Consider the following 20,788-nt stretch of genomic DNA (forward strand, 5'->3'; position numbering starts at 1 on the left):
CCTACACCTAAGGCTCAGTTAACTAACAGCCAGAGGACAAGAATGCCTCTTGCGAGACAGTATCTTCTATATATGACAAGGAGCTGTACACATGGACTTTTAACGCCGTGCAATTACCACAATGGCAAGATATACTCAAGGGTGCATGGTGGTACTTATATCTTGGGCGTAACCAACAGCCTTCTAATTGGACTTAAGGTCCACTCAGCAGGAGGGAATCCATGCTTGGCTGGTCGAAATTCAGATACCATCTAACTGTGGGAGCCATCCCCAGCTGAGATATCTATAACACAAACCCCCTACACCTAAGGCTCAGTTAACTAACAGCCAGAGGACAAGAATGCCTCTTGCGAGACAGTATCTTCTATATATGACAAGGAGCTGTACACATGGACTTTTAACGCCGTGGGCACCGAAATAAGACCAGCACAGTGACAACACCCGTTGATGTGCCACTGTAAATGGGAGAAATCTCACAAGACTCCATCCCTGGATGAAGTCTACAGGCAATTAATGGCTGCTTAGAGAGGGAAAATCAGTCTCTGGGGCAAGTTCTCTGATGGATTATCCAATCTCAGCCCTACAGAAAAGTACATGCAAGCAACATTAAATGAACTCAGCAGGCTGTATTTATATATACATGTGAATATGTAGACATACTTAATGATAATAATGAAAGAACAAGAGGTCATAAATTTAAGAGGGAATGGGCAGGGTGGGAACTGAAGGAGTTGGGGTGGAGTGGAACCAATATCCACACAGCATTCACAGACTAAATTCTAAAAAAGATAATTCTAAAAGAGGTAATTCTCTGGGAGGGGAATGATAGGATTGTAAATGTCATGTATTACTAAGCGCAGATAATTAAAATAGCAAGGCATTGGTGCAGAACCAGAAATATAGAGCAATACAGGTCAATCAGAACACGTAGATAACCCCATTTTCATATGACAATTTGATAGATGATAGCATGGAAAATGATGGGCAAAATGAGTATGTCATCAATTTAAAAAATCATTTATTGCCCCAAATTGTACCAACCATGCTCAGATGAATTAGAGTTGGACACATTTTAAAAATCCACAGAACAAGTAAAGGAAGAGAGAAGCCAAATAGTGGAAGATCTTAGATGCTATGTGTGCCTAATGAACCACGAAGAAGTTATATCAATATAAAAATTAACGGACTTCATTATGGCATTTAAAATTGTATGTATGTACGTAAGTGCACACGTGTGCACGCATGTGTGTGTACATACTTACTAAGTGTGTGCGTGTGGGCATGCTCATACAATAGCACGTGCATGGAAGCCAGAGCACAGTTTTGTCAACTTTGGCCAGACTGAGGCGGGGTCTTTTTTGTGTACTCCATGCTAGCTGGCTTACACGTTTCTGGGAGGTCCCTCTGCCTTGGATTACAGATGTGTACCCCCGGATATGGCTCTTTATGTGAGATTCAAGGATTGACTTCAGGCCAACATGTTTATCTGCCTTTACCTCTGAACCATCTCCCTGGCCCTATTATGACATTTTCATAAATGTGTGTAACATGTTTTGTTACTGTTGCCTCCTCATTGCCCTGTTTCATTTGCCCCCCTTGCTGGTTCCCCTGTGAATTTTTTTTTTTTTACTGGTTTAAAGCAACAGAATTCCCTCTCTCCATCTACTTCAGATGTCTATTTGATTTCCTATTCTAAATGAGATTCAAGCATCTTTCCTTGGGCACTCTTTGGCTTCTTTGGGTCTGTGGGTTGTATCATGGCTATCCTGTTCTTTATGGCTAATATCCACTTATGAGTATACACCATGCATATCTTCCTGGGTCTGGGTTACCTCGCTTAGGATGGTCTTTTTTAGTTCCATCCATTTGCCTGCAAATTGCATGATGTCTTTGTTTTTAATAGCCGAGTAGTAGTCCGTTGTATAAATGTACCACATTTTCTTTATGCATTCTTCAGTTGAGGGACAGCTAGGTTGTTTCCAAGGTAGGAGAGGGGGTAGGGAGGATAACAGGGGTGGGAATCAGGTATGCAAAGAGCAGGGGAGGGGAAAGGAGGGGGAGGACTGGGAGAGAGAATGGAAATTGTTGTGTGTGTGTGATGATGGTGGGTCATCTCTGGGAGAAGAGAGGCTCCTGGGAGTCTATACCAGTGACCCTAACTGAGACTCCAAGCAGTTGGGGGGTTAAAGGGCTTGAAGTCACCACCTCCTGTAGCCAGTTGGGACGTCCAGTGGAGTGAGAGGGACAACAACCCATCCATAAAATCTTCGACTTGAAATGTGTCTTACCTATAAGAAGTGTAGGGGTAAATACGGAGATGAGAATGGGGGACTGGTAAGCCAATGACTGGCTCAACTTGAGTGCACCCTTGTCACTATTAATGATACTCTGCTGTGCTTGCAAACAGGAGCCTAGCATAATTGTCTTCTGAGAGGTTTCATCCAGCAGCTGATGGAAACAGATGCAGAGACCCACAGCCAAAGAACAGGCTGAACTTGGGAATTTTGTGGAAGAGGGGGAAGAAGGATAGAGGGAGCTGGAGGCATCAAGGACACCACAAGAAGACCTACAGAGTCAACCAACCTGGACCTATGAGGACGTATAGAGATTGAACCGCCAACCAAAAAGCATGCTTGGACTGGGCCTAGACCCACACACAAGTGTAGCAGATACACAACACAGTCATCATGTGGGTCTCCTAACAATAGGAGTAGGGGCTGTCTGACTCTGCTGCCTCCCACTGGGTCCATTTTCCCTAGCTGGGCTGCCTTGTCATGCCCCAGTAGGAGAGGGCGCACTGCTGCAATTTGAGGTTCCAAGTGGGTTCATAGCCCATGGGGGGGGGGGAGACTCCTTTTCTCTGAGAAGAAGGAGAAGCAGGAATGGGAGGAGGGGGATGTGAGGGTGAGGCTGGGAGAAGTGGAGGGGGGCTGGGATCAGGCAGTAAACTGATTGATTGAATGAATGAATGAATGGAGAAAAAAATAAAGCAATAGAATTTCTTTAACAGGAACTGAAGAGATGGCTCAGCAGTTAAGAGCATTAGCTGCTCTTCCAGAAGAACAGCGTTCAATTTCCCAGCACCCACATGGCAGCTTAAACCTGCCTGTGACTCCAGTTCCAGGGGATCCAACACCTTCGCACAGCCATATATGCAGGCGAAATACCAGTGCACATAAAATAAAAAAGAACATTGAAAAAAAATTCTTTAACAACGGGAAGAGAGAAATGAGATTCAATTGGGTAGCATTTTATATACTCCAACCATAAAGGTATAAGACATATTGGGAAGTACTTGCATTTAGACAGTATAATCGATACACATAAGAAACTTGCTAAATCACGGATATGCTTATCACTAGGAAAAAGTCATATTTATGAGGACTGTAGTGGTTGGTTTTTCTGTCGACTTGATACAAGCTGGAGTCACCTGCGAAGAGGGAACCTCAGCTGAAGAATTACTTCTATTATACTGGCCCATAGATGAGTCTGGGGCATTTTCTGGATTGATGACTGATGGGAGAGGGCCCAGCCTATTGCAGGTGATGCTGTCCCTGGGCAGTGGGCCTATGTTATATAAAAAGCAGGCTAAGCAAGACCTGGCAAGCAAGCCACTCAGCAGCCTTCCGCCACGACCAAGTTCCTGCCTCAGCTTCCCTCAGCGATAGAGTATAAGCAATAGCTGAAATAGCCCCCCTCCCTTAGCCGCTTTTGGTCAGTGTTCTTAATCACAGCAATAGAAGGAAATCTACAGGCTAGAGAGATGGCTCAGAGGTCAAGAGCACTTGTACTTGCAGAAGACCAGGGGTTTATTCCCAGGACTCACAGGAGAGCTCAGGACCATCTGTAACTTCAGTTCTAGGGGATCTAACACCTCGTTATAGATTTTTGCATGTGTATACTTGGTGTGTAGACGTACATACAGACACACGTACACATAAATAAAATAAAATAATTAAATATCTAAAAAAATACTTAAGAAAACAACCCAGGACAAGAGTGTAGCATTACTTTCTTAATCATCTCATTCTTTTCCTTTTTGAGACAGCGTCTTAGGCAGCTCAGGCTTATCTTACATTCACTGCATAGAAATCCCAACTCTCTGTCTTTACTTCCCAAGAGCTGTCATTACAGACACACACCTATGCTTTTCTTACATAGTATTATTATTTTTTTTTTTAAAGCATAGAGTAAAACTTATCTTAGTGATACTGGAGACCCAGACAGATTGGAGCCCACCAACTAAAAATTTTGACATTTAAAAAAAGTCCCCATGAAAGCCAGTGTCTGTGTCTCACATACTAGAAAATGCCTGTGACATACTGTTAAGTGAAGAAAGTAGAATAGAAAATGTTATGGACATACTTGAAACTATGTAAAAACATTCAGGCATGCTCCAGACCTGGGACAGGACACGGGAATGGAAGACTTAGAGCAGTGGTTCTCAACCTGTGGGTCACAACTCCTTTGGGGGAGGGGTGTCAGATGACCCTCTCATGGGGGTTGCATAAGACCATCCTGCATATCGGGTATTTCTATTATGATCCATAACAGTAGCAGATTTACAGTTATGAAGTAGAAATAACAATAGTTTATGGTTGGCGGGTCACCACAACATGAAGAACCATATGAAAGGGTCACAGGGTTTGGAAGGCTGAGAACCACTGGCTTGGAGGGCTGGAGCTGGGGTAAACTATGAATTACAAGCTCAGATTACATTGGAAGTCAGGCAGGTAGAAGTGGATTGGGGAAGACTAGCAAGTGATGGGGGTAGGTAAACTGCTAGGCTTAGCCAAAGGCAGCCGAGAAGCAACACCAAAGCTCTTACTGTAGTGATACGCTTGGAGTCTCCTTCAGCTGGATTTACATGTTGGCCTCAGTCTCAGGCATGCCCTGGGGACCTCTACAAGCCCCATGGAGTGGCTGGAAAGCAAGTAGCCTCAATAAGCTCAGTGGTTCGCAATGTTGGGCTTTAGTAGACCATTGCTTTGGTCTGCTGTTGGCTCTTTAACTGAGGTGAGAAGATGTTTGTTCACGTCTCCCCAGGAACAGCATTGTGCAGCACAAATCAACCTCAGCCATTACACACTGCCTCGCTCCTTCCATCAAGCTTCATTCAATATACTGTGGCCATGATTCATCGTCCTTGGGCATGGAGTGTTGGTGTAAAAGGATCCCTGTGAGCTCAGAATCTGTATGATGCCACACCTGCATGATACTGGATTTCCTGGCCTCTAGAACTGTGAGAAATGAATTTCTTTTATTAGCTCTCCAGCCTACGGTGCTTGGCAATAGCAACATAAAACAAACTAAGACAAGTCCTTCCCAAACTGTTTCTCAGTCTGAAAACTCCTTGTTGAAAATCTTTCTTGGAAGCCTAACTTGAGAACACAGGAAAGGAGAACTGACTGAACCGAGGGCGTCTGCCCCAGAGCTGTGTACACTCCTCACCGTTGGTCCCCGTGGAAGCTTCGTCTGAGGCTTCATGGAGCAACTGACATACATACACAACTCTGGGAATAACAGCCACACAAGGGTTTCAGATGGGAATTAACTCAATCAGACTGCAAGAGTCAAACTCTGCAGGAATTGGGAAGACTGATAGTATCCAAAGATAGATTCATGTCTGGAGTAGTGAAACACCCTGGATTTCTGATATTTCTTTGTATCCGAGTTGCTAAACATTATAGATTTGCACTTCCTTACTTCCACTGCTGGAATGATTGTTGCAATTTTTGAAAAGTAGAGAGGAGAAGTCCCCTAAGTGAATGTCTCCCCTGATGCCAGGGAACCGATATTAATGTGTCAAGTGACATTGTGTGCTCAATTTGTTCCTGTAAGTTGGTGCATAAAAATCTCTGGGCCGAGGCAGTGTATCTTATGTGGATTTACGGAGCCTGGGCAGCAAGGGACTTGTAGGTCAGCTCCTTTCCCAGCCCTTTCTGAAGCATGAATCTCATTTTTTGAGCAGGTAGGCGTGACTCAAATTACCTGCCTATGTGTTGGCTGGGAGCAGACAGACACTTCGTTCACAAATTTATTTTCCGAGGCTCCATCTGCTCCCTTCCTTCTGGGTGACTTGTGTGTGATATGGCATCTGGTGTGATGGCTTTTGGGATGGACATCTTGATGTATGATAATCATCTCTTAAGGACATTTGCACTCACATTTCTCTTTCAGGAGATGAAATATGAAGATGTCTTTCAATAAAGCAGGTGCTGCTTCTTCTTGCCAAGTCCCGCCTTGGGCGCTGAAAGCCCCCCACCTAACAATGGGCCCCAGTGAGTGCCAACAGCTAGGTCTGTGTGTGTGTTGGGGGGGGGGAGCTGATGGAGCCAAAGCAAATATCTTGCTGTAGAAGTGATTAGGTGATATAAAATGTCAGAATCTCAATGAATCACCCTCTGAGGGTTCATAAAATAGAAACACGGTCTCATTTCTATTATTGCTGTGTCAACAACAACAAAGCCTCAGTTCTTTTTTGTCTGCTTCTTTGCAGAGAAATGTAATGAATGACATTTGAATGTATTGAAGGAGGAATGTAAGGAGAGAGCAGATCAGCTTGCTAAATCTGAGCATCATGGACCCTGATGGAGATGATGAAGAGTTTGGGGGTCTGAGAGCTTCCTTCAGTGTGCCTCCTACAGCCTGGCATTTATCTTTGTTTTCTTCCATGGTGAAAGGTAGATCAAGGGAGATTATTGTTAGGCACTTTCAGCATCCACACAGCAGAGACTAACAGCATATACCTTCTAGACGGATGCATAAAATGTGGCACCAATACCACTGCTTGACTTCGCCCAGCTAAATCAGTGACATAAGCTCATGGAGCGATGGCCTTGGCAGTCTTGTTAAAGAGGAGATTACTCTCTGAGACTTGACCAGGCAACTGGTGAGAATGTTCACCTGCAGAAGCCATGGTAAATGGAGGGATATTTTCCTGAGGGTCAAGCACCAAGAACAGGGAGGAGGAACGGTTCTCAGAGTAAGAAGGGCTGAGTGAACTTGTAAACCACAGTCATGGGGACAGACTTCGATGCAGCGTGAAAGGGTCTGGGCCTCAGCTCTGCAGTTAGTGAACCCCAGGTGCTACCAGCACTCCAAAGTTTCAGTCACATATTTCCTGAGTGCTGCTGCCATTACGTGCTGGCCTGGGCATGCAGTGGTATGCAGTGAACATACAGAAGGGTATCTGTGTTCTCAGAAGCTACTTGGCGTTACAAAGTCCAGGAAGGTACAGGGCAGTTTTATAAAGTGATGAGGACTGTGAAGACAGTATGGAGGGTGATGCAGGGGCAGGAGGGCCAGGGAGGTGGGAGCTTTGGGAAAAAAGGATATAAAGCAATAACTATCTAATAGGCACTCTGGTCTGGAATGGAGAGCTGTGGAGAGTTCCTTCTACCCCAGCAAGGACACATGCTGACGAGAGACCCAGGCAAGGATGCTCTAGAGAGTGACCAGATGCTGGCCGTTAGTGTGTACTTTTCTCTCATAAAGGACAAGAGCAGCGTATATGTGTTACTCCTCTGTGAGGGCAGAGAGGCTGGCTTGACTAACTGGACTACTGTTCCAGTTCTCCTCTTCCTCCTTTCCCTTTTCCTTCTTTTTCTCTTCTTCCTTCCTCCTTTCTCCTTTTCTCTTTCTCCGCCATCATCATCTGTTTCTTCTTTTTGAGACAGGGTCCCGTATATCTCAGGACAGCCTTTAAATTGCTACAGAGCCAAGGATAGCCTTGAGCTGGTTCTCCTGATTGCTTCCTGAGTGCACAGCATGCTTGGCTTTATGTAGTTCTGGGGCCCAAACCCAGGGCTTCATGTATGCTAGACAAAGCAAGCATTCTCCGGCTCCAGCCTTTGATGCCCTTCTCAGTGAAATTTGTAAAGGGGCAACAACTGTGGCTCATATTTTGTTCATTCATGAGTATTCAATCAGGACACTCAATTTAGAATCAATTAAATCCACATTAGACTCTAATCTTGCTTGAGAATGATATTAAGGGGAAATTAATTCTATCTTGAATTATGCATTTTTGGGCAAGTCAACACAATCAAGAATTTATCCATTTTGTAGATAAAGGAATACTATCATAGCTTAATTATAAGACATGAACAAAATAGATTAGATGAAAATATGACTTCCCCACCATCTCATTCTCATGGTGAAATTTGTTTTTTCCTTACTTGACAGGCACCTGCTATTAAAACCATAGCTTAAGACTGGATGTCTTACTGGCATAGAAATGGACTAGTGGATCAATGGAATCGAATAGAAGACCCAGAAATAGATCCACACACTTATAAACACCTTATTTTTGACAGAGATGCCAAAACCATACAATGGATAAAGGACAGCATCTTCAACAAATGGTGCTGGTCTAACTGGATGTCTACATGTAGAAAAATGCAAGTAGATCCATACGTATCACCCTGCACAAAACTAAAGTCCAAGTGGATCAAAGACCTCAACATAAAACCAGACACACTAAACCTGTTAGAAGAAAAGGTGGGGAAGAGCCTTGAACTCATTGGCACAGGAGACAACTTCCTGGACACAACACCAAGAGCTCAGACTCTAAGATCAACAACCAATAAATGGGACCTCATGAAACTGAAAAGCTTCTGTAAAGCAAAGGACACTGTCATCAGAACAAAACGATGGCCCACAGACTGGGAAATGATCTTCACCAACCCTATATCTGACAGAGGGCTAATATCCAGTATATATAAAGAACTTGAGAAGTTAAAAAGCAACAAATCAAGTAATCCAATTAAAAATGGGGTACAGAGCTAAACAGAGAATTCTCAATAGAAGAATATTGAATGGCAGAGAAACACTTAAAGAAATGCTCAATATCCTCAGTCATCAGGGAAATGCAAATCAAAACGACCCTGAGATTTCACCTTACACCCATCAAAATGGCTAAGATCAAAAACTCAAGTGACAGCACATGTTGGAGAGGATGTAGAGAAAGGTGAACCCTCCTCCATTGCTGGTGGGAATGTAAACTTGTACAACCACTTTGGAAATCAATCTGGTGCTTTCTCAGACAGTCAGGACTAGAGCGACCTCAAGATCCAGCTATACCACTCCTAGGCATATACCCAAAATTTGCTCAAGTATACAACAAGGACATTTGCTCAACAACATTTATAGCAGCTTTATTCATAATAGCCAGAATCTGGAAACAGCCCAGATGTCCCTCAGTTGTGGTACATTTACACAATGGAATACCACACAGCAATTAAAAACAAGGAAATCATGAAATTTGCAGGTGAATAGGGGGAACTAGAAAAGATCATCCTGAGTGAGGTATCCCAGAAGCAGAAAGACACACATGGTATATACTCACTTATAAGTGGATATTAGACATATAATATAGCATTAACGTACTAAAATTTGCATACCCAAAGAAGTAAGCAAGGAGGAGGAACCTGGGTAAGATGTTCAATCCTCATTCAGAAGGGCAAATGGGATAGACATCGGAAAAGGGAGAAAACAGGGAACAGGACAGGAGCCTATCACGGAGGGCCTTTGAAACACTCTACCTAGCAGGGTATCAAAGCAGATGCTGAGACTCATAGCCAAGCTTTGGGCAGAGTGCATGGAATCTTATGAAAGAAGGGGGAAATAGAAAGACCTGGTGGGGACGGGAGCTCCATAAGGAGAGCAACAGAACCAAAAAATCTGGGGATAAGGGTCTTTTCTGAGACTGATACTCCAACCAAGGACCATGCATGGATATAACCTAGAACCCCTACACAGATGTAGCCCATGGCAGCTGAGTCTCCAAGTGGGTTCTCTAGTAATGGGAACAGGGGCTGTCTCTGACATGAACTCAGTGGCTGGCTCTTTGATCACCTCCCCCTGAGTGGGGAGCAGCTTTACCAGGCCACAGAAGAAGACAATACAGCCAGTCCTGATGAGACTGGATAGTCTAGGGTCAGAGGGAAGGGGAGGAGGACATCCCCTATCAGTGGACTGGGGTAGGGGCATGGGAGGAGAAAAGGGAGGGAGGGTGGGATTAGGAGGGAATGAGGGAGAGGGCTACAGCTGGGATACAAAGTGAATAAATTATAATAAATAAAAAATAAATTAAATTTAAAAAGATTGGATGTATTATCCGAATGATAATCATCATTGTTTATTGAACATTATATATATATTTATTCATTTATACACACTTTCTCATTTAAATTTCAAGCTAGGAATATAGAACCGATAGCTTTGCTTTTCTGTCTTTTTAGACAGGGTCTCATTCTATAGCTTTGGATGGCCTGGAACTTACTACACAGATAAGGACTCAGACTCACAGGCATCCTCCTGCCTCTGCCTCACAAGTGCTGTGATTAAAGGTGTATGCCACACGCACAGTTAGAGAGTTATCATTGTCTATTATTCTTCTTTAAAGATGAGAAGACAGATATAGGTAACTTGCCAAAACCACATGTATAAGTGGCTGAGAAGGAATCAAGATTATTTTGGACCCTGTCTCAAAGAGGAGACAGAAAATGAAAAGTGGAGAATAAAGAGGAAAAGTGAAGGGGGTGGGGGAGAGGAATAGGAAGAAGAGGAGGAGGAAGAAGAGAAGGAAGAAATGCCATCTTTTTTTCTGTAGGTTTGGTAGGGATGAAATGATGAGAACAGACTTTTCAGCTTCTGTCTTGCTTCTTCTTTCCATAAACAATGATCGAATCCCCACAGTGCTGAGCTGTATAAGATGCTGAGGTCTGAATCATGAGTAAGTCAACATTCCTGCAGCCAAGCAGCCTTCCTTCCAGAGCAGGGCTTAGGCTACACGCATGATCTCTTCTCACACAAGAGGTATTTGTTGTTGTGGTTTTTTTTTAAATGTTTATGAAACTTTAGACGTAGAGGTATATAAAACAGGGGCCCAGGAAGATGGCCCTATTTGTAAAGTGATTGCCTCACAAGCATGAGTTCAGATCCCCAAAACCCATGTAAAAAGCCAGATATGGCTGCCCATTGTTCTCTCTACGCCTGTGCCTGCACCCACTTCAGGACCCCAACCCAAACACAGGCACACACACTTAAAAACATCAAGTGTGCAAATTAGGTATTTCCTAATAATAACTTAAGAAATATATTTAAAAACAATTTGTTGATATATATATTTATCATTTATTAAAGATGAGAACAAATTTATATAATAATGAGATGTGCTTGTTTATTTTTACATAAAAATTAAGTCTTGGTGGACTATGTAATACTGTAAGTCATTGACTATCTTCAGTTCAGAGTTGATTGATATTTTGATTAGTACAAAAATGGCAAAAGTATGTTTAGGGCCGTTTTAGCAATTGTTGGAAGTTCTTCCCTTATCGCAAGCTCCAATTCACCTAATGATTTTTTTTTTTAAACGTCAAACTCAAGTCTGCAACTCAAACAGTTAATTTAAAATATCAAACATTCTAAAAACCCCAAATGTCCTTACACAGTACGATCCACTGATGTAATGTTTACATGCTGAGGAACAAGGGTAGGAAAATATTGAAGGTTGCTGCTTCCCATAATGAAACTGTTTATACAGTTGCAGAAACTGTCCGTACGGTAAAGCACGGTGGACCATATGTGGAGTAGTCTCTACCCCAAGCCTGGGGCTTCCGGATGTGCTCATCGGAGCTGGGTGGCCTGAGGGCATGTCCAGGCAGAGTACGCACACTGTGTGATCAGAACCAAGGCTGCCTGTGAAACTGTGCTACACAGCTCAGGTGCACGCCCCCAGAGGTTTGTAGGACTCATGGAACATCTGATTCTGAAGGTGGCTGCACGTTCAGAAACCTTTCACTGTATCCAATCAAAAATATTTTAAAAATTATTTTTAATTTTTAAAACCTTGTATGTGAGTACACGCATATGAGTGTTTGCAGGTGTCTGCAGAGGCCAGTGGTAGCTGAGCCTCCTGGAGATGAAGTTACATGGGGTGGTGAGCTGCTGTGTGGGTTCTGAGACTCGAACTCAGGCCCTCAGAAAGAGCAGTATACACTCGGAGCCACTGAGCCACCTCCTCATCCCCATTTGCCAATTAAAAAGAGATTTATTTATTTTACGTGTATGAATATTTGTCTGAATGTATGCATGTGCACCACATGAGGGCGTGGTCCCTGCAGAGGTCAGAAGAGGGCATTGGATCCCCGGAGCTATAGTTAAGGACAGTTCTGAGTTGCTATGTGGGTTTTGGGAACTGGGTCCTCTGGGAGAGCAGCCCGTGCTCTTAATACCGGAGCCATCTCTCTGGACCCATTTTGCCATTCTTAGGCCTCTCCTCTATTCAGTTATACAATTCCAGATGTGAGGTTGTGACCACACTTTAAGTGGCTGTGCATTAGTGCGTGAGACATGGACTTGCATGCTCTGATGACTAGAATTGAGAATGGACAAAGAACACAGAATTCTAACGGGTGTAGGTGGAACATGGAAGGATGGATGAAGGGCATTTCCTGAGATGGATGGCAGAAACTTTTGCAAAAGAGAAGAATGTATACAGCTACAAGGCATGCCCTTTCTGGGGGACTTGGAAGCAATTTGAACCAGACTGGATCACAGGACACATGTGAATGGCTGGGAGAAGAAAGTTGCATATGTGCAGTTCGGGGAGTTGAATCTTGGTCTCATACATGCAAGGCCAGCACTCTACCTCTGTGCTACAGCTCAAGGGGGGCTGCAGATGTGGACAGGCTAGACCAGAAAGAAGCTTGCAGGCAATAAACTCGGGTTTTGTGCGGTAAGCCAGAAGTTCCCCACTGAGTGTTCACTCGCAACCTTCTAACGAGGCTCTGATTCCCACACAGCCCCGCCTAGTGAACATTCAAGTCAGGCATCTTAGTGAACACAGTCAGGAGCAGGACAAAATGCCGAGGGCTGCTACAGGATGTGAGGAGGGCGCTGAGCAGTTTAAGCAGGAGGGGGACAGGCTCAGGTTGGTGTTTGGAAAGCTCCCTCAAGCAGCAGTTGAGAGTGTAGACTGTGGTTGGGGAAGAAAGTTGAAAAGAGAAAAGAAAAGAAAAGAAAAGACTGGAAGTGGGAAGAGGGCAGAGGGTAAAGTTTAGAAGGTAGGGAGAGGTGATGATGCCTGAGGCAGGGGAGAGTGTGTTAGGCCTACCATCCCTCCCTCAGCACTGATGAAGTGGAGTGGTCTGGGGAATTTTTGTGCAAAGCAATCTAACTATGAAGACAAAGGACAGATGCCGTGATTCGCTCCATTGAAAGGCACACCAGAAGCTGGCACACTATCTCCCTAACAGAGTACAGAAGGAGCAAACACATCTTTAGATACCTCCCAGTCAAGGCTGTGTGCTAGAGCCTCCTTTCCGCATCCCCCTGTCCAGCATGCGGCTTAGACTCAGGACTGAAGCGAACCTGACCACAAGAACCAATTTTTTTTTCTCTCAACTCAAAGTTGTAGGGAGAAGTTTGGTTTCTTCAAAAACCCAGTTGTGTTATGTGAATGTGTTTCTGTTTTAATCCCAGGTGTGGGATACAGGGCAGCTTCATTTTGTCCACAGCAGCTAACTAGGATTGTCTTGTGCTGTAGGAGTGGCATGAGTTTTGGCAGCTTCAGGTAGTTTAATTCTGGTAACTCTGGAGAGGGTCTAAATGGGAGAACCCTGAGAGGACCTCTGACGACTGCTGCTTCCCCTTCTGCTGCCTGTGTCCCCCACCCCCACCCCCGCTGCTGGTTCCTTCTTCCTTGCTGGCCTGCTGGCTTGCTAGATATTCTGATGAAGACTGAACGTGTCCATAGCAACCAAACATCCCCATTATCAGAAAGTAGTCTAATGAGGTCTTTGTCCCCTTTCCTCTCTAACCTTCTTTCTCACCTACCTAGTGTTGGGTAGTTGGAAGGGATTGGGGTGGAGAAGGGTGGTAGAAATAAGAGCCCAATAAAGTATCACGAAAAAAGCAAGCATACACAAAGTGGGAGACTGTGTCATGAGATTTTTGTGCTGGAAAAGCTCTAAGTGATAACAATTTGAGTTCAGCTCAGCGTGAGAGCAGAAACGAAATTTGCTCCAGCCCTGAGACCAACTTTACCTCAGTTTCTGAGTATCATTTGGAATCGGCATCAATGTCCTACTTAAGTCGATTAAGAAAAACATAAATAAATAGAAGTACCTTTCCTTTCCTAAGCTTGAATTAAAAATAATAAGTTAAGAGCAATTGCAATAAATTAGTAAGTAAATAACTTTCAGAATAATCTTTGTTTATACAAGTTTACTACAAGTAGCTGTAAGGAGAGTTTCAAGATTTGATTTTGCTTTTAATTAGGCATATGTATGTTTATGGGGAGGGCAGATGCACGTGATTTGCATGTGTGTTCAGGCCACAGGCATCCAAGCGTCGGAGCTGGAGTGGCAGGCGGCTGCTGGCCACTTTGTGTGGTTGCTGGGAACTGAACTCAGGACCTCCGCAGGAGCACAGTGTGCTCTTACCTGTTGAGCCATCTCTCCAGCCCAAGAGATAGTTTCAAGTGGACACTTGCCCAAGCAAAGAAAGTAGGAGTCCTTTAGCCCTAGTGACTCCACCTTGGAAGGGATGAGGAGCTCAGGTCCACGACTGAGTGTGCAGGTCATGGCGGGCAGCCAGGACTAAGAATCGCCAACTTGGACCCTATTGTCCCCCACCTTCCCAGTGACACCCTGCTCACTCAAGAGTGTATTGTTTAGTCTCCAAGTATTTGTGTGGTTTCTGTGATTTTTCATGATGTTCCATTAATTATATTTCATTGTTGTCTGATGTTTTTAAAAGATTTTTGATACTTTTTTGTATTAGTGGGGGCTGTCTTGTGGCCCACAGTGTGTCCAGTTTAGCAGAGGGGTTCGTGGACCACGGAAGACAACACATATTTTCCTACCTGTTGGATGGAATACTGTTTAAATGTCCGTCAAATCCACCCCACCCCGAAAAAAATGAACCAAACCCAAAAACCCCACACCAGATTGGAAGGTACTATCTTTATGAAGAAATATAATAAAATAAAACCTTGATTTAAATATGATAGATAGGCACAGTGGTGTGGGTTTGTTCTCTCAGTGAGGAATACTGAGGAAGAAGATTGCTTGAGCCCTGCCGCCTGAGACTAGCCTAGGCTCAGAAAGTGGGGGTGGGTAGCTGAAGAGAAGAGAGAAGGGGCCGGAGAGATGGTTCAGTTGACAATAAGCTTGGTATATAAGCACAAGGAGCTGAGTTCAGTTCCTTTGCAGACATTTAAAAAGCCAGTCATGGCAGCAAGTGCCTGTGACTGAGGAAGTTGAGACAGGAGGATCCCTGGAGCTAGTTTATCTGAATCAAAGAGCTCCAGGTTCAGGGAGAGACAGCATCAGAAAGTAAGGCAGAGAGTGATGAAGAAGACATCCAATGACACACCATGGCTTCCACACTTGCAAGCGCGCGCGCGTGCGCGCGCGCGCACACACACACACACACACGCACTTCCACCCCCACACAACACACACACACACACACACACACACACATACAAACACATGCACACACCACACACATACATGAGCACAAAAGAAAAATGAAAACTATAAAGCTGAACAGAAATTCACAGAGCACCTGTTGTGTGGGGCCCTGGCCAATCCGCTTACAGGTGGATAATCTTCTGAAACTCCATAACGACAGCATGTAATAGGCTTATGAAGGCTCGGTATTAAAACAGCATGGAGTTAGCTCAGGTGAGCACAACCTCCTGTTGGGGCTAAAGAGTCGAGAGCTGTCATGTGCACAGATGTCTGCACGTGGTTGGTCCTTTTTGCCCTTTGGCTCAGAGGTAGACAACTTACAAGGTCATAGACAGAAAGCCACACACTGCACACCTAACAGGCAGCTGGAGATTTTTTTTAAAGGACAATTAGGACTGTGTACAAGTTTTACATTATGTCTCAATTTTGAAGCTCCTCCATGTAAGATGGGAGGCTGGGCTGTGTCTTTAATTATTGGCAAAATGAGGTCTGGGGAGCTAACAATTACTTAAACTCTATTGTTTAAGAGAACCGAGAGGCAAGGAGGTTTCTAATAGTGCCCCTTTAATACAAATATAAAACAAAAGTCAGTCAAAAGGAGCAGAGAAATGAGTTCTGCTGGGGCAGACTTACAGGGGAGCTGGACCTTGGGACCCTCTAGGTGCTTCTGAGAGCTCCCATCTTGTCTGCATTTGTATTTGGCGTCAACTCAGATGAAGCCTTTGAATTCTGGATGTACCTCCTCCTATGGCACTTTTAATGTCCTAATGTCCCTGAGTCCAAAATACGTCCTTTACTTCCAGGCATCAAAGGCAAAGTGAGACGGAGGACAGCTCACTGTGTGCAACAAGATGCCAGGAGTTGAAGCCCGATGCCCAAGTACCCAACAGTTTGGAGTTGAAGCCCGATGCCCAAGTACCCAACAGTTTGACTGCAGCCTAATTTTCAGAGTGTGAGCTGATGGCTGGGGATAATTAGGCATCAATATTTAAAAATAAGGCCCTGTCACTGACTTCTTAGTTAATATTTAATTTATCTTCGTTTTGGCAAGCAGATCAGTAAACATGTGTCTATCAAATGCCTACCCTATGGGCCAGTCCCGAACTAGATCAGAGCAGGCAGGAGCACAGATCCTTTTCAATTCTTTACTCAAAAGTCCTGAAGAGGCCGACTGGTGCATACTGAACACAGGTACTGAAACAGCCTGGAAAGTCCTCCAGGATGGAATGCAAAGCTGGTTCTCAGCCATCCTCAGGCCTGCTTCTCTTTGGTGGATTGAGAAGGTAAGAGGCAGCCACCAGGAAACAAGGCCCAGGGAAACATGCTCTCCTACCCTCTCCTTTCTCCTTACATGCTTCCTGAGCGCTCCTTCCTTGTTCTGTGGTAGCTGCTTCACCGAGGCACAGCTTATATGGTATGACTCATTATTTAAACAGTAAAGAGGAACAGTCTTTATTGGTCATAGTTTTATGTAACCATCACTCACGATATCTCTTTCAAGCCCCAGCCCCAGGCCTATTTGTAATTACCTCTATCTCCCCTCCCTTTCCCAAGCACAGACCGATTTTTATAGAGTTTCCTATGATGTCCTTTCTAAGTTTGTGTCATGTCTAAGGAAGGGCTTTAGCCAGCACTCTCCCTACGGCTCACAGCACCCTGTCCTGAAAGGCTTTATTACTAGCTTGGAAGGAGAGGAGACATCATCTATTCTTCCAGAACATTCTTTTTTTTTTTTTTTCCTCCTAAAAAAACGAAAGGGATAGAATTCAGGTACCTTCCTGCTTTGAAAGAATTGACTTTGAAATATAATCCTAGATAGAAGCAGGAAGCAAATGGTAAGCAGCCAGGGAAGCGAGACCTTTTAAGAGCTCCTGGTGGCAACAGAGTGTGTCATTTTGCTGGAGTTCCATTTGGCAACGTACGTTTCTCAGGCCCAGACGTGCTGCCTTTAGGATTATCCCTGCACATTCCTCAAGATGTCTGCACACAGATCATCACAGCGATGTCACCAACACCAAAAACCAAAGTGTGAGATAGCAGACAATGCAGCCTGCCCATCCCCCACACCCCCCTCCATGGGACTCCCAACAAGAATCCTCGGTCCAGATGGCATCAGACCTTGTCCCTGTGCGTGATGGCCTTTCTGCAGCTGCTCGGCACAGTCACTGAGATAGTTCACTGTTCTCCAAAGCCTGCTTGGTATTCATCTTGCTTGGTTTTGTTTCAGGGCAGGCTCTCAGGTAGCCCAGACAGGCCTTGGCCTCTCTGTCTTGCTGAGAACGATCTTCGATTTCTGATACTGCTGCTTTTCTTTCCCCAGTGCTGGGATTACAGGTGTAAATGACCACATCCTGTTTATGTGGTGCTAGGGCTTGGATTATGCTAAGTGAGTGAGCCCTCTACCAGGCGAGCTACGGCCTCAGTCCTTACTTCCGACTTTTATTCCCACTTCTGCTCTCTGATCTTGTCATTGTGCTGTTACTGTCAGGCCCCTGGTAATACCCTGGACTATCCTGTCTTATGATCACAGGGGCTTGACCCAGGCATGCTACAAAGCAGTCTTTGACATCAGTACTTTTGACTGTGAGATTATATAGAATTATATTTTTGTGTATATAATTTTAGTGTGTGTGTGTGTGTGTGTGTGTGTGTGTGTGTGCATTGAGTGCAGGTGCCTGTGGAGCCAGAAAAGGGTGCCTGACCCCTGAAGCTGGGGTTACAGGCGGTTGCAAGCTGCCTCACATGGATGCTGGAAACCAAACTCGGGTCCTCTGAAAGAGCAAAATGAGCACTTAACTGCTGAGCCATCTCCCTAGCCCCTCCCTCCCAATTATATTAAATAATCCCAGCTTTTGTCTTTTGACTTGAAGCCTTTTTCACTTATTTTCATCTATCATTAATATCTCACACTTTCAACTCACAAGAAACTTTCATCTTGTCAGAGAGTCGAAAGCCTGACACGTTCAGTACCCGGGCATCTGCAGACCCTTTTGTGTTCAGATAGCAGTGGCTTCATTAAGGGCTCGGCAAGCCGGATTGACAGACAACATCTTTTGAACATTGTATGTCATCTAGTAGAGATGTAATTCAGAACTCGCGCAGGGTTGGATTTGTATAATTTTAAAGAGCACAGAGCACGTGCTTCTCAAGAAAGCCATTATTACTGCTGGCTACTTAGTGACTGCACAGGGAGAGGTTATGAAACTAGCTGATCTGTGTAGAGCAGGCACCACCAACCCCACCCTGCCTCGCAACATCAAAGGCGTTTCCACATGCAGTGATTTTTAGCTAACCAAGGTGACTGTGGACACATTTCACCCAGAATGCCCCCTGTGGTATTTCAATGGACCCAGGCAAGCTCCCTATCCTACTCAGCTTTTGTAACTGTTAACTTGACGCAGCCTAGAGTCAAGTTAGGAAGAGGGTCTTAAGAGATTTCCCAGATCAGACTGTGGACATATCTTGGGGCGGGGAGGGGTTGGCTTGATTGTTAATTTACATGGAGAAGGGCAGCAGCAGTCCCTAGGCGGTGGTCCTGAGCTGTATAAGAAAGATGGATAAGCACACATATGAGCATGAGCCAGCAAGAGTGCTCCCCCATGAATTCTGCTTTAACTTCCTTCAATACTGAACCTATAAACTGAATCAAACCCATTTCTCCCATAAGTTACTTTTGGTCAGAATATTTTGTCATAGCGTCAGAAAGAAAACCAGAATATGACCCTTCCCCCCAATCATTAAAAGGAAAATGGATAGTGACCTTTACATTTAGAATTTTCCCCTTAAAAATTTACATATTAGAAAAATAACTTTAAAAAAATCGATTCAGTGCTTTATTCTAAATAATTTTTAGAGGACTGCTTTCACTTTCAGCTTGATAACTAATTTATTCTGTAGCTAATTGAATTACTTTGTAATTAGCCTACTGGAGCAGGGAAGAAGACAAAATAAATGTCTTTGTGATTGGTTCCTTGTAATGACAGAGATGAGTGAGTAAACATATTTATTGTACCAGTCAATCCAGGTCCTTTTGTCTCTGTGTGAAATAGCCTGGAATCCTCTTATTGTTTCCCGGATTCCTTTTCTGCATTGTGCATATGGGGGGGGTTAGTGTTGGCATTTCACTGTTGAAATTAACCTTAAGCTTTGAACTGACCCAGTGGCTGGCATTTGCCATTCAAGTTTGAGTCACTAATGAGGTTTAGTTTTCGTTTATTGCTTAGGGGACTGACGGGTATGATGGAGTGTTCTATTATTCGAGTGCATACCCAGCATTCTGTGCTTCATCAGCAATCATGTGGAGAAGAATGCAGTGTCTACCAAAAGTTTTAGAAACTGAATCTTATGTAACATTGGGAAGGTTTTATGGACAGCTTCTTCACTGGTGAATTGTGAGTTAGAAGACAAGAAACCTGGGAAAGATGTTTCATCCTTAACCCCAAGGGCTAGCATCACTTGACCAGAGCACCACTGGAAGAGGGGCCTCAGAGGTAGTTACAAATGCAGCCCTGTTTTCCAGAGTCTCAATGGAAATTTCTAGAGGACTATGTTCCTTGGCCAAGCTACACAATCAATTTCACTTAACAGAGGCTCATGGGGTCCTTCTGTGGAATTCTGCTTCTTAGCAGTGTTGTTGAAAATCTTAAGCCACCCAAGAGTTACTCAGGTAAACAGGGAGCCTCTATGGCAATTTTTAAGAACATTTGTTTTATGTTTAAATGTTTTGTGTCCCAGTGTCTTTCTTGTGTGCTATCTGTAAATAGGCTCTCACAGAGTCTAAAAAGGCACCAGAGGCCCTGAAACAGGAGCTACAAGTGGTTGCAAGTCACTTGACATGGGTGCTGGGCACCAAATTTGGGTCCTCTGGAGAAGTAGCACCTGTTCTTAGCCACACAGCCATTTTTCCCAGTCCTGTCAATAGCTAATAGACATTAATGGCCACTGCTCTGTGGGAATTCTTTGCAAAGGCACTGCGTTGAACAAGGCAGTGTGGTCTGAGCTGCCCTGTCACAGGCCTCCACTGTCACGACAGAGTATACAGTAATGGTACATTTTAATGCCTCTTCATTAGGAAGAGAGAATAACAGTTTCCCACCGGGACACAGACATGTTGAGAGACTGGATTGGGGCCTAAGCTAGGCCAGAGAACACGCACAATAACTCAGCCTGCAGTTTCCCGCTTGAAGGAAGTGATGCCTGTGAACTTACTCCCCTTTTAATCAGCCCCTTTCCAGATGCACAGACCAGTCCCTTCCTCTTAGGACACTCCTGTCTTTAAGGTCCAAGACGATGTGTCATTAATC

At 44.3% G+C, this 20,788-nt stretch overlaps 1 protein-coding gene and 1 long non-coding RNA gene across 2 annotated transcripts in view; one reads left to right on the forward strand and one right to left on the reverse strand.

The window, feature by feature from the left end:
• The window catches only part of Spon1 (spondin 1), a 273,526-nt gene that overhangs the window by 54,108 nt on the left and 198,630 nt on the right, over positions 1-20,788 (reverse strand). The gene's annotated exons all lie outside the window — the stretch shown is intronic.
• LOC132647177 (uncharacterized) overlaps positions 16,577-20,788 on the forward strand; it is a 39,236-nt gene continuing 35,024 nt past the window's right edge. Inside the window, exon 1 of the long non-coding RNA XR_009585486.1 lies at positions 16,577-16,768. This is a non-coding gene — a long non-coding RNA (uncharacterized LOC132647177). The remainder of the gene's footprint in view (positions 16,769-20,788) is intronic.

Source organism: Meriones unguiculatus, chromosome 14 (genome assembly GCF_030254825.1).
Source record: "Meriones unguiculatus strain TT.TT164.6M chromosome 14, Bangor_MerUng_6.1, whole genome shotgun sequence".
NCBI classification, from domain to species: domain Eukaryota; kingdom Metazoa; phylum Chordata; class Mammalia; order Rodentia; family Muridae; genus Meriones; species Meriones unguiculatus.